At 47.6% G+C, this 13,319-nt stretch overlaps 1 protein-coding gene across 1 annotated transcript in view; it reads right to left on the reverse strand.

Annotated features, from left to right (window-relative positions):
* GRIN2B (glutamate ionotropic receptor NMDA type subunit 2B) overlaps positions 1-12,496 on the reverse strand; it is a gene marked incomplete at its 3' end in the record, with an annotated part of 196,202 nt that extends 183,706 nt beyond the window's left edge. The window contains exon 1 of the mRNA XM_082757113.1: positions 11,937-12,496. The remainder of the gene's footprint in view (positions 1-11,936) is intronic.
* Between the last annotated feature and the right edge of the window lie 823 nt (positions 12,497-13,319).

Here is a 13,319-nt window from a genome sequence, read left to right on the forward strand (position 1 = left end):
CGTTGTCCTGAAAACACAATTATTTATACAGCAAAAGAAACATAGATGAATCTGTTGCTTATCACTAAAAATCATGCCACATAATGCTTGAAAAAATAAGGAAATTATCAAATGCAAAAGACAAGACGTAGCAGCCACTGTATGTAGCTAATATCAAGAATCTATACGGCATTCACTGCAGGCATCAAAACAGCAACCTAGAAAATACTTCAATAACTGAGATTCTCTTCAAATGAAAACCACAAAGGAGTTTATAAAAAATAATACTTTGAAATGAAGCTGATTCAAAAAACATATATATTGAAGGTACTTGTGTCTAGTACCACATAGCAGGTACCCAAAATTGGTCCAGACCTCAGCAGAGCCAATGCCAAGATTCTACCCAATTTCAAAGGGGTATTGTGTCCAGTCTCCAGTCTGCAGCTAAATCCTTCTGAAGGGTACACATCACAACTTGTTCTGCCACAGCTGCCAAACTACAGTATCATTTCAGAGAAGATACACAGATATCTGTATTACCCTATGCACTTAAGAGGACACAGACTGCTGGGGCAAATCTTAGCACTAATTTTCTGTTTTGTTCGATTTTTATGCTTCATCATGCAAGCAGTATTTTCTTATGAAACATCTGCCTTGGTGGAAACAGGCACTGCTTCTAAATACATGCAGGCAGAGATGTACAAAGATGCATTATTAAATGTTATTCTTATACCAGCTCCCTCCCAGGAAGCACTTGCCAATGATGAAGTAAGCCCTGTCCATCTCTCCCTAACTTTCCTGCAGCATCCTGAGGGACAGTTCTCTGTGGGATGCCAAGGACCAGCCCTATGATACCTGGTCACGTCAAGGGAGCTCTTCTGCTAACTTGCTACTCTGTGGCTTGAAGCTAAGGTCAGAGGAGTCCAGAGATCAGTTCACACAGCCCAGTAACGAATCAGTTATATACACATTACTGTTTCTTGAAAATTCAAATCACATTTGGGAACCATTAACATCAGAACCAGACTGAGGGATCTCCAAACCTTCATATTCAAAAAGAGATGGACTATCGAGTAGCCAATTTTCTTACAGTAGAAAAATACACAGCATAGGACCCAGGCTTAGTAGACTTTTGATTCCTCCTGGCTCCTGACTGTTCCAAACTGGGTGGTGAAAGAGGGTTAATTTAATACAGCTCATGCTTCTTCCAGCCCCCAACCTAGTAATACACCCTTAACACACACATACACAGATCAAACTGTTGTCTTAAAGTCCTTCAGAAAGCTTGCCTGCATAGCTGTCTTTGTAGTCAAGAGAGATTAGTTCCTCCAAAGAGCAAGCTGGAGCACATCCACCGGGCTCCTGTTCTATGCTGCCCTTCAAAGGACACCCCCTGCTCTTTCTCCTCTGACTCAGTGGAGAACCTCTGGAAAGAAGTCTCCCATAGTTAGCCTTAGCTTTGCAAACACTCCCCTTCCTATATAAAAGTCAAATATCTCACCAAGCTCATAAAAGCCAACATATAACGAACAACTAGAGGGGATACACTAAGGAATACAAACTGCAGGAATGAAAATCTCAAGTGATTTTAAAGATCTAGATACAGCTTTAAAGAGCTGCCTGCACACCATAGAAATGAGAAAAATTTTCAATAACTCTGGTTTCCTGTCACAGAGTCTCTGTAGTTCTCATCCCTCATCCTTTGTTTAAGAGCAATTGCTTGAGGATAACGTCTTGGTTCCCTGGGAATTCACCTCCTCCCATCACATTTTCTCCCACCTGGAGTCAGCACTGGAGCTGGACGCAAAAAAATAAAAATAAAAAATTTGTTGTGATAGCAAAATACAAATGCACCCAAAGCAGAACAAGAACAAACTTGCACTGCTAGTTTGGAGGAGTAATTAGCTCCTGTGTCTCCCATATCTCAGAGGAATCCACAGCCTCTGGGCTATGGAGACTGCTTCTCCATTTCTTTCACACTGAAGTCATTTCCCTTCATATAAAGTAATTACTTTATACCAGGCCAAAGAAACAAACTACCTCCACAACCCAGTCTTTAGAGCGCTCCCTCTCCAGCGCAATGAATAGGCATTTATATAAAGTAGAACAGCTCCAACTGGAAAAGTTCCAACTGAGAAAGCATTACTGCAGAGGACCCAGGAGCCCAGGCCCTCAAGTTGGCTAGAACAAGTCCCCGCTCCAAAATGCGCAGAACGGGAACATATCACCTAAAACCCAGCCACTTTTCTGCTTACGAGGCTGCTAAGCATTCTGTGCTTTTCTCCATTTTTTTTTTTTTTTGCTTGTTGGTGTTTTATTTGTCTTGTTTTGTGTTTTTGTTTGTTTGTTTTTGTTTTTAAATGAAAACATATCAAGCGCTCTAATTAATTTTGGCACAGAAATAGCAAAATCTATGAAATTGATATTTTTCTGTGGGGCAGTAAATCCATTTTCTTCCATGTTTCCTTCATGACAAACCTCTCGTGTCAGAAGTCTTAATCACTATCTCTGACGTCACAAGCTGAAATCAGGGGTTTCTCCGAGAAGCAATGAACAAGGAACACAATTTCACCTTAATGTCCTAACAAAAAGCGTGAGGTATGTAATTAACCAACAGTCATCTTCCACTGTATGCCTCCTGGTCTTTGAAAGTTATTCTTCCCTCCAGTCAAAAAAAAAAGCAAGCATTGCACAGAAAGAGTTGATCATGTCAGACACCACTGCGGGCATGCAGCTCCTGCTTCAGAGAGCATAGAGGCATAGGCATTTAGCTCCTGCAAAGTTCCCCGATCCCTGTGGCTCAGAGAGCCTTTTAGACCCTTTACTTCCCATTGAAACGGTTCAAATTAAAAGGGAATGAAGCACGATCCTTACAGCTCACTCTGAATCCCTGGTTTGAATGCTTGCAAAACTTTCAGAAAAGACGACTTTTCAGAAAATAATAACTCTTTGCAAACTTTCAAACGAGGGATTCAGAGAGATCGTTCTGTCAGAAGCACTATATCTTTCAAGGCAGCCATCCCACAGCTATCCTATTTTTCTAAGCTACTTAGCTTTTATCTCCTCCTGTTTAGAGCACAGGCCCCCCATCACGTAATGAAACGATCTTAATGTCTTTTCTAAGATTCCATTTATGCTTTTGTGGCATTTACCACTTTGTTACTTCCAGATGGAAATTTAAAAGCTTCCTCTCAAAATACTTGAATATGTGGCACCTCAGACCACATCCAAGCTGCTTTTATACTTTGACTTTCAAGGTTTCAGTACGCTATCTTTGCACTTCTAATTAAATATAATATTAACTTGTTCAGTAATAAAATTAGAAGAAAATTTTAAGTCGTACCAAAGACATGAAGAGCTGGAGAGGAAAGACTAAGAGAACGAATTACGTCATTCTGTCACTTTCATTAGACTCTCCTTTGGGGATTGTCAGCCTCTGATGTTTCAGCTTGACTCTGCTGAAACACATCTGACATGAGGGAATCTCCCCTGAGATGCTTAGGCCAGTGACTACAGCAGCCAGCGATACCAGAGAAACATAGAGGAGGAGAGCGAGGGGCACAGGGACGTGCAGATCGCTCCTGCGTGCTTTCCACGCAACCACATGCCTACGTACAAGTAGTTGCGAACTAGCGCATTTGTGCGCATTTCCTCCACCACAACGGACTTGAAATGCATTAATCAGCAGAGTCCAGTGACAAACATCCCCTAGTCATTTGCAGTTAACTAACATTCTGCATTATCTGGCACAACTAGATCCACAGCAGTGACCCTTCTCTGGAATGGCTGTCAGCATACATACACTTTTCCACACGTCACTGAAGCCACTTTTCTCACCACCCAGGCTCCAAAAGCCCCCCTAAACTGAAGATTTAGAATTGTCCCCAGAATCAGAGGGCATTTCCAGGACCTTATTCCCAGCAGTAGATCCTGGTGAGGCAGAGAGCCCACACAACAGAAGGAACCACGGTCCCTTATTACATGAAGCTACAACAGTAGATTTCAAGATTTTCTTCTCACCTATTCACATCCCTCTGTGTCCTCCTCATAGCCAATAGCTGGAAGCAATACACAGCCACAGCTGTCTCCAGATATCATTAGGCTATTATGCCTATCACCTGAAAACAATTTTCTCTTCATTAGGCAATCAGCTGTGATGTAGGACATGGCATTTGTGCTAGTAAATTATCAGCAGGTTCATGACACAAAACCTTATCTGTCTCAGTTGGTTCCTAGTAACCATCTCACCTTCTGGTCTGCTTTGAAATACTGAACTTATAAGCCTTGCAATTGTTTCTTTTTGCAAAATCCTCCAAATTCTTCAGAGGTCATACATGCAAGAAACAATAAGTCCACAAAAAAGAGTTGTGCGTACTAGCTCTTCAACAGTGTATGGAAACCCTAGCAAAAAGATTAGGAGAAGAGGTGAAAAAAAAAGTTTAATCCAAGTATAATAACAAAGACAGCTTAGCATGTCGTTTCCTCCAGTTGAGTTTGAGTTTGTCCTGGACACCTGCACAGAAAACTCCTGATTCTCACAAAAAACGTCAGAGGAAAGGGTTACATACTTGATGCTTTGCTAAAAAAACTGTTTTATCATATGGGGACTTGTATCATAGTACCCCTTTTTGCTGATGCACAAGAGGATATGAATTGGCATAGGCTTACGGTCACACTGTACATTCCTCCAGTGCTAGCCGAATTCAGTCTCAAAATGGCACCTTCAGCTCTCTCAGCTACCTGCAGGGGAACCTCTAATGATTCAAAGTGAGGAGACCTTTCCCTGAACCCATTAATAAGACCTCCCATCCAAACCCCAATTCTACACAGGAAGACCCTCCAACTCAGAGCAATCCTCCAACAGAGAGAAGCAACTGCAAAGGATCGCTTGAGCGAAGCAATGATTCTCAGAAACCACTATGCTTATAGCTCTCCAGAACCTCAAATCATCTTCTGGAAGCAGCAAGGGTGAGTGAAGATAAGGCACCTTTAAACCGTAGCTCATTTTGCAAGACAGAAGAATGACATCATAGAATGGCAAAGCATTTATTTTCACTTTGTTCGGTATGCAATGGTGTACGTCACCTCCCCTTGCAGTATCACGTTTGGGCACATAAGCATAGTTTACACCCTTAGACGTTGTAAGGATGTAAAACCTTGAAAACAATGTCTACAAAGGGGTGAAGTTTCATAACAAAAGGGACATGGTCTCAATCTAGAAGAGGTCAATTTATACCAGGATTCAAGAATTGTACCTGCGAATTCTAAACATCATGTATGACAGGTTTGTAAACCCCCCCCCCCTTGCAAAGACTGCTACACTGAAGCTGTAGCAGTTCCACAGGTCTTGACATGCTGTCACAACATACCAGAGGTTTTGAAAAATGGACATCTTTGAGGAGCTTCTGATACACTTTGTGAATGGAAATCAAACTGTGGCACCAGTCAACACCATCATATTCACTCCTACATGTACCAAATGAGATTTAAAGCACAGGGCCAGTGTCAGACCCACTCACTTGGGGAGGGTTTCCACAAATGGGACAGTCAGTCCCTCGCTCCTGCACATAGAACAAATTATCTCATTAACTTTCATCCAAAGTTATTTGGCTAGTCATGCAAATATCATGATCTATGGTTCACTGGAGACAGACTTTATTAGATACAAACCTGATAGTTCAGCACCTACATCTAGCTTTAAATAGCTTCAGTCACAGCCATTCTGCCACGTTTATCAGCATCTTCTACTATCACCTAAACCATTCTTTCAGTAATCATTTAATTTGATGTTTAATCTGTATTCTCTTTCCTTCATCTTAAACTCATTTATTTCCTGATCTATCCTCGGTGACTAATGAGAATAATTGGCCCTTGTCCTCTTTCTGTAATGGTCTTTTATATATTTGCAGACAGTTAGGCATACACCCACTGTTGTCTTTTCTCCAAACTGAACTTGCCTGGCTCTTCCAGCCTTTCTTTACAGGTCTTGTTTTTTCTGATCTGTGATCATTGTCTTTGTTCATTCCCCCACGCTCTCCCCAGTCCTTCCCTCTCATGGAATTGCAGTCCCCAAACAGAGTGCACTTATCCAAGTAAAGCTTAACCACATCCCTAATTAGATTCTAGACATACGGCTTCACCATTTTGTACAAATGAAGACTGCATACAAAGCTCACACATGGACTGGAGAACAGGTTCCATGAAGGATGGTAGTACCTAGAGTGATTCATTTCTTGATGGGTAGTTCAAATCCAGGCTAGGAGTGTGGTATGAGAGAATTGTTCCCATCTCACAACAAGATAGGTACAAGCAGACAAACTAGTACAGGCTGACTGCTACCTTCAGAAGTAACTTAGAAGTTTGGCACATGGAGAGTCAGCTGCGTATGTGCTCCTGTGTGCCCAACACACCAGGGACGAGCAGGAACAACAGAACATTATCTCATGGATTATTCAAGCCAGATACGTTGGTGGCCCCTTGCCTGCTTTGGTGGTAATCAATCAGCAGAGACACACTACCAAACAGACCATGAAAATCAAATTCCCATTTTTCCCCATAAAGTGTTTCTTCCCTATAAATATTTCAGAACAGCCATGCACACCAACATCAATGACATTCTACGTGTTGGGGGAATGGGGAAGCATCTTCAGTGTTCAGAGCTGGCAACCTAGCACTTCACCTGAGCCACTTTCAGTGATTCTTTGTGGTTTTGAATTTTTCTTGTGAGTGGGGATGGAGGTACAGCAAGAAAACACTACAGAGGTCTCAGCTTAGAGAGGCTCAGCTTAAGGTCTTCACCTTAAGCCAGTAACAATGCTCTCATTTGTAATTTCTCTTTTTCCCAGAAGCTTAATCAATCTATGTGTATTTTTGGCTCTGAAACATTGTCTTTGCATTAGAAAGGAAAGAGACCCACCCAGCATACCTCACAGCCTGCAAGTACCCTCTGCATTAGGAAGCATCAGCTGGCTGTGCGTTTCAGAATGTATACCCTTTCCCTCTCCCCTATTTTAGTGGCCCTGAGTACAGAGAAAGCAGTATTTTTATTCCCCTCACATTAAGTGCATTCAGTGTACGTGTAAGAATTAATGAAACATCAGTCAGCCTCTCCTCCTGCCCACAGCCAGTGTTCTCTCCTGCTTCTAAGAAAACCAAACACTAAACAAGACGCAGCCTTGCCTCAAAGGTCCAAATTAGCCGTGGTTTGAATTGACAAAGATCACAGTGCTGTTTGCCCACTGACGAGTGCCACATATTTGTTTCTGAGCACATGGATTATTTTTTTTCTCTGTAGGTGACCTCAGGACCATGGCGGTAACACAGCCTGGTTTGCACCGACTGTGCACTTGGTTGACTTTTACAGCCACCAGTTCACAAGCCCATGCATGACTCTAGCTGGGAGCTGGCGGTTTGTGGCTTAAGCCATGAGCTCTTGAACTATTAGGCATGGGTTGGTTTGGATTATTTTTCTTTCCAACACAAAAAGGGTAATTTTGATATTAACCTGTTTGGGTCAGTCTCCTGACTCCCAGACAGCACCATGCCACTAATTTTGCCAGAACAAGTGTCAGTCCAAACCTGCCAGAAACCTACTCTCCTGTCTTCGGATGAACAGAGAAGCAAGGCAGACAAGACAGAGGGGCACTGTAGTCCTCTTCATGGCTGGAGAAATGGTCTTTTTAGTTCCTATTACAATGCACTTAGCTGAAGCAGGAACACAAGGCTCAGAGGAAGAGAGGAAGCAATGCTAGCAGGAGAGGCATGCTTGGCTTTTAATCTCTTATTTTCTTCTTGTTCCCTTTCTACATATTTCAGTGCTGTGATCTTCACTTTGCCATTTTATTTTATGCAGGGAGGTACCCAGGGCAGTAGCTAGACTGTAGCAAAGCAACTAAATGAATAAGTTGCATTCATGGTGGTTGAAAAAATTCTTGTGGACGGGTCAGTAAAGGATGGATCAGGGCAATAGCAGATAACATCAGCCATTTTTCTCCCAATCACTCCCTGCTTTTCTGTCAAGTACAAACATATCTCAGAGAAGGCTAATCACAGAAGAGTCAGGCAGGCCAGGAGCCCAGATACCAGGCTGAGTGGATACTACCAGCATCCCACTGTAGATTAGGCAGTCAGGGTACGTGGAACCATCTCTCTCAAAATGACCACCTAGTGCATCTCACCAATTAACTGATCTATCTCTTCATGATAAATTGAAGCTTAAACAAAGAAAATAAAAAAAAAAAAAAGAAAAAAAAATAAAAAAAAAAACTTCATATATTCTCCAGATGCAAGACTGCAAGACAACTCTTTCCCTGCTGCCCACTCTGCCCACTGAGCCATGCTGAGAAGCAGAGTGCAGGCAGAGTGGAGCTGTGGTATCCCTAAAGGCCAAGCAGATTAAAGCTCTAGAGACCAGCCCTCGGACTGGACCATCTCACAGGCAGCTTTTGCGCATCTTAAGGAGTAAAAGACAGGAGCGGGGAATGGAGCCCATTGCAGAGGCAAGCAGTGCTGTCTGTACAGCTCTCCCATCCTCTGCCAGCTTGGGGGAATGAGAAAACAGCGCTGGGAATCAAACCCAGACCTCCCACATGCTACTGCAGAGACACTAAATGCTAAAGCACCAAATCCCAGTGCCAGCCCAGGCAACAAGAGTCCGGTGAGGGAACCGAACCCAAGCACGTCTTCGTGCACTAGCGCAGAATGGCTCCGGTGCTGGAGCCGGTGTCCACCTGACCTCTTCCAAACCAAGCACAAGAAACAGCCCCAGCTGAGCTCCAGCAGAAGGCAAAAAATAGAAGCGAATGTCGCCATCTCCTCCCTCTATAGGCAAGGGTTTGGAGGTGGAATGCCGGTTTTTAGGTTGATAGGGGTTTTATAGGGGGCCATTGATAATCCAAAATGAAGATGAAACAAATCAAAGCCTCAATGATTAGATGAGGATGAAGGGTTTGGATTTTCACCCCTGGTCTGCATTTCCATCTCCTTCATGCATTCCCATCTCCTTCTTATGTGCACAGATATAAAAACCCAGCCATCAATGCAGGTATCCTGAGAACCCTGACCAGGCCAGGATAGCTGGGGTCTGCTCACTGACAAAGGGACCACAAGAGGCACCAGGACTGGAGCATGCAGTGCTGGGCAGGTGTGGCAGGTGTGTGTCACCGGTCCAGGGTCCCCAGGAAGAGGAGCACTGGCTGTGATCATGCTTCTTTCCTGCTGAGACCTTTCCCTGCTGACACCTACCTCTGCCTACCAAGGCAGAGCCAAGGGAAAGCTGAAGCGGGTCTCACCTCGCAGGTTGTTGTCCCATTTCACCCTATCCCAACCCTCTGAGACCCCCACCCAGCACTGGGAGATGAGCTGGTGTGGTGTGGGACCAGAGAGAAGCGGGAGATGCGGAGGCAGCGCGAGCTGCTGCTTCTTTGGGGGCGGCGTAGGAGAGTGCTTGGAAGTCACCCATACCCAGAGCTCCCCTCTTACGGAGCGCCTTGCACCCACGCATGGCTGCTGTGCTCCCCAGAGCTGCAGCTGGGGCACGCTGGGTCACTGGACACCCTGGGGTGCTGAGCCCCTGCTCTGCTTCCCTTGGGCTTGGGCAATGGGGCAGCATGGGGGTCCCCTGAGCCAGGGGTGCTGTGTACCCAGACCTCCCTGCCTGCCCAAGGAGGGGGGACCAGCTGCCAGCTCTGCACTGCTTGCACCCACCTGGGGGTGACTGTGCTTGACGGCGGGGGGCAGTATTGGAGGGCTCCTCCTTTTGCCCACACTGGAGCTTGCAGGGAAATTGAGGAAAAATCCCAGGCAAAGGTGGCAGCACAAAAGACTGGGAGGTAAAAGGGGATGAGGATGCAGCCCATGCTGCCTGCCCTCGTGGGCATCAGAGCTGTAAGACCCCTCCCCAGCCACCCTCCCTACCTCTGCCCAAACCTGGCCCAGGTCACCTCTGGGAAGTGCCACAGGGGGATGCAGGGCCCACCCAGCTCAGTGCCTGCAGGCAGGGCTGAAATCAAGCGGCGCTGGGCACCACACAGCCTGGCCCAGCATCCTTCCCCTGCCCTCCAACCTCCCTGCGAAACCTGGGGCGGGGGCTGAGACAGGCTCCCCCAGCACCTCCCCTCCTCTCCTTTCACCCTGGTCATTTGAGGGGTGGGGATGCACTCCTCCCAGCCACCCCACCCCACACCCCACACACACACACCAAGGGTTGTGCTTTTGGAGGCTCTCATGGGGAAATGAGACACGAGGGAGAGGGCAGCACCCCTCACCCTGGATGGTGCCGGGGTCCCCAGGGGATCCGGCAGCAGCCACGAGCTGTGGGGCCTGAGAAATTCCTCCCAAAAATGGGAAAAAGGCTCCCGCACGCCCTCCTCGCTCCGCGCAGGTAAACTTTCTACTCCCACTTGCGGAGGGAAAGGGAGGGAGGGAGCTCTCTGGCAGGGAGGATCCAGGCGCGGATAAACCCTGGGAAGCCTTAGATATTTATAGAAGCACAGTCAGAATATGGCAGGGTAGGTGGCTCTCAGCCCCTCGACAGGGAACGGCTCCTGGTTTTTAACAATAGCCCAGTGAAACCCCTCAGAAAAGGGAAAATGAGCCACTGGCAGGTCCAAGGCGAGCAAGGGGGCGGGCAGCAGCGTGCCCCCACCGCAGGATGCTCAGATGCTCTGGGTGCTTCGGGGGCCCCGCTGCTGCCCCAGCCCCCAGCTCGCCTGGCAGGGCTGCAGGGGGCTGTGGGATGCGGACCCTCTCCCACCTCCTGCTGCTGCTGCTGCTGCTGCTGGGGGCCTCTCTCGCCCACTGAAGGCCTCCAGTCTGGTGTAGGGGGAGGTGGGTTGCAGGGAGCCCACACTGGAGCTGATGGTGGGGATAAGAGAAGGGGGGGAGGACAGCTCGCCCCCGTCCCCCCCACTGCTCTCCCGGCATGGGGGCGTGCAGTGGGGACACTTAAAACAGCCCCGACACGTTCAACACCTTGCACCCAGCGCTCGTGGTGAGGCACGGCAGCCACACGCTCCCGCACCCCACGGTGCTCCGCTCCCTTTGTCTTGCCACCATCTTACAGAAAGACTCACATGGCACACTACGGTCGGGATGCACCGGTGTCTCTCACGTACCGACAGCACGATAGCCATTTTGCATCCCTCCAGAGAGGGCTGGGGAAGGGGCTGCCAGCATGGGGATGCGGGTGGTGCAGCAGAGAGGGGCCACGATGTCCCACTGCTAGCCCCCGCGGCCAGGGATAAATTAAAACCCGTGAAGTTGCCTGAATACAGCACCTCGTAGGCTGAGGTTAAGTCTCTTGACGTGCTTGGACTTAAAATAGCCCTTCACCTCCACGCAAGCAGGCGCGCTCGCCTCGGCACTGGGCTGGCTCCTGCTGCGGTGCCAGGGGCGGCCCCGGCACCCCGGGTCCCTGGCCCCCACGTTAGGCCGCTCGTGATCAAGAGGCCGGCGTGGGTTTGAAATAATGCACCACCCTCCACGCGACAAGCAGGTTTCTATGAACTGGTATTCCTAATGAGCTCTATTTTCTCATCAAAGCATGACAAGGAGCCACTGGACCACTGAAGAGAAAGAGACAATTTGCGGATGGATGGACAGGAATTATCGGCATTTTAACCCTTCTCCAAATCTGTGTTCCTTCTCCCGTGTCTCCCCCACCCCACCTGCACACCCCCCCCCCAAAAAAAAAAAAAAAAATCACAAGGGGCTTTCTACCGATTCACCTACATGATATGCAACTCAAAGCATCCCTCTCGCCTTCTCTTCCCATCCTATTTGATGAGCCTAGAAGAATCAACATGTCTGGTGAATGTTTCTTCATTTTCTTTTGCTGTATCTGATGCTAAGAGAAGCAACCCTAAACCTTTTGTTCTACCGTGAGTGGTCTTCCCCAGGCAAACCTGTGTACAGAAAACAAGCTGCCACCAGAAACACAGAAACAGGAATTTCCCTACCTTGGTTTGTAGAAGCAGAACCTCTAGACGGACAGATCAAGGGAGAGAGCATGTTGGGAATGTCCAGTCTCCTCTTCTTGCTTGCATATCCACATAGGAAGAATAAGGGTCGGGGGACAAATGTGGAGGAATGAGTTTAAAAAAAATCCTATTTGGCCGTAAAAAAAAATAGCGAATTCTTTGTGGCAATCTTGCGTCTCGAAGCGGTGCAAATTCAAAAGCAGGAGAGAATCACTTCAGAGGGTATTCAGCACGAGTGGTGAGGATCGTCAAATGCAGATTCCAGAGTAAGCATTCCTTTCACCTTTTTAATGATTATTCTTGTAATTATTCTTTTTTTTTTTTTTTTTTTTTTTTTTTTTTTTTTTTTTTCCTGGAGCCCTAGTGGAGGAGGTTGTGTTTAAAGCAACTGGAGGTCGGTGCTGTTCTTCTGTGAAGCATGATTATCCTCAAAGCGTCCCCTTCCTGAAGGGAAAAATAAGCATCAATTTTGTATTAGAGGGGTCTGAAGGCGATAAAAACCGCTCCCCAACAAAGGCATTAATACATTGAGAAGAAAGGGAAGCAAAACGCATTTCCCAACAGTGCACACAAGCGGAATCAAGGAAGGAAAAAAAAAAAAAAAAAAAAAAAAAAAAAAAAAAAAACAGCTGGCACGGGTCTATAAATAATTCAGATACGGGCTGACTACACCATTCCTGGGCTAGGCATGCATACGAGACGGGGTAGCGGGCGCGATGTGAATCGCGGCGAGCAAACGAGCTCCCCCCCCCCCGCCGCCTTGCCCACCGCCCCCTCCCCACGCACGCCCAGCATTTCGCCCACCCCCGGGCCCAGCCCCCGGAGGGCTGGCGAGGGCCGTGCCCACCCCTCTGCAGTGCTGCCGGCACCGCTGCCCGCCGCGCTCCGGCTTCAATGGGCAGCGTGGGGCGCGCTCCGCGCAGCCGGGCGCGCACACGCACGGACACGAGGGGGGGGGTAAAGGGGAGAGGGGGAAAGAGAGGGGGGGGGGGCTTCACCTGCAACGTGGCCGCTTTGCACTACGCGGCCCCGCACACGCATCGCCCCCCGCAACGCATCCATTGGCTCCCTGCGGTTTGGGTTGGGTTTTTTTTTTTTAGGGGTGGGTTGGTGGCTGGGGGTCATCCCCCGACACCCCACCGGTGACAGGGCTTCTAGCTATGCAGGCATTTATTTAATGAACTCGCAGGTATTCTTTTCTTTTTTTTTTTTTCCCTCCCCCTTTCCCCTCCCATCTCGCCCGGAGAACAATTCACACTTGGAGCTGTCACAAAACCCAGACCCACATACATACATACCCGCAAATCCTGCTTCAAGCACCCGGGCTGCTCTGAGCAGCTACTGCCCCCCTCTCTCTCTCCC

The sequence above is a fragment of the Aythya marila genome (assembly GCF_965140915.1).
Source record: "Aythya marila genome assembly, chromosome: 1".
Taxonomy (NCBI): Eukaryota; Metazoa; Chordata; class Aves; order Anseriformes; family Anatidae; genus Aythya; species Aythya marila.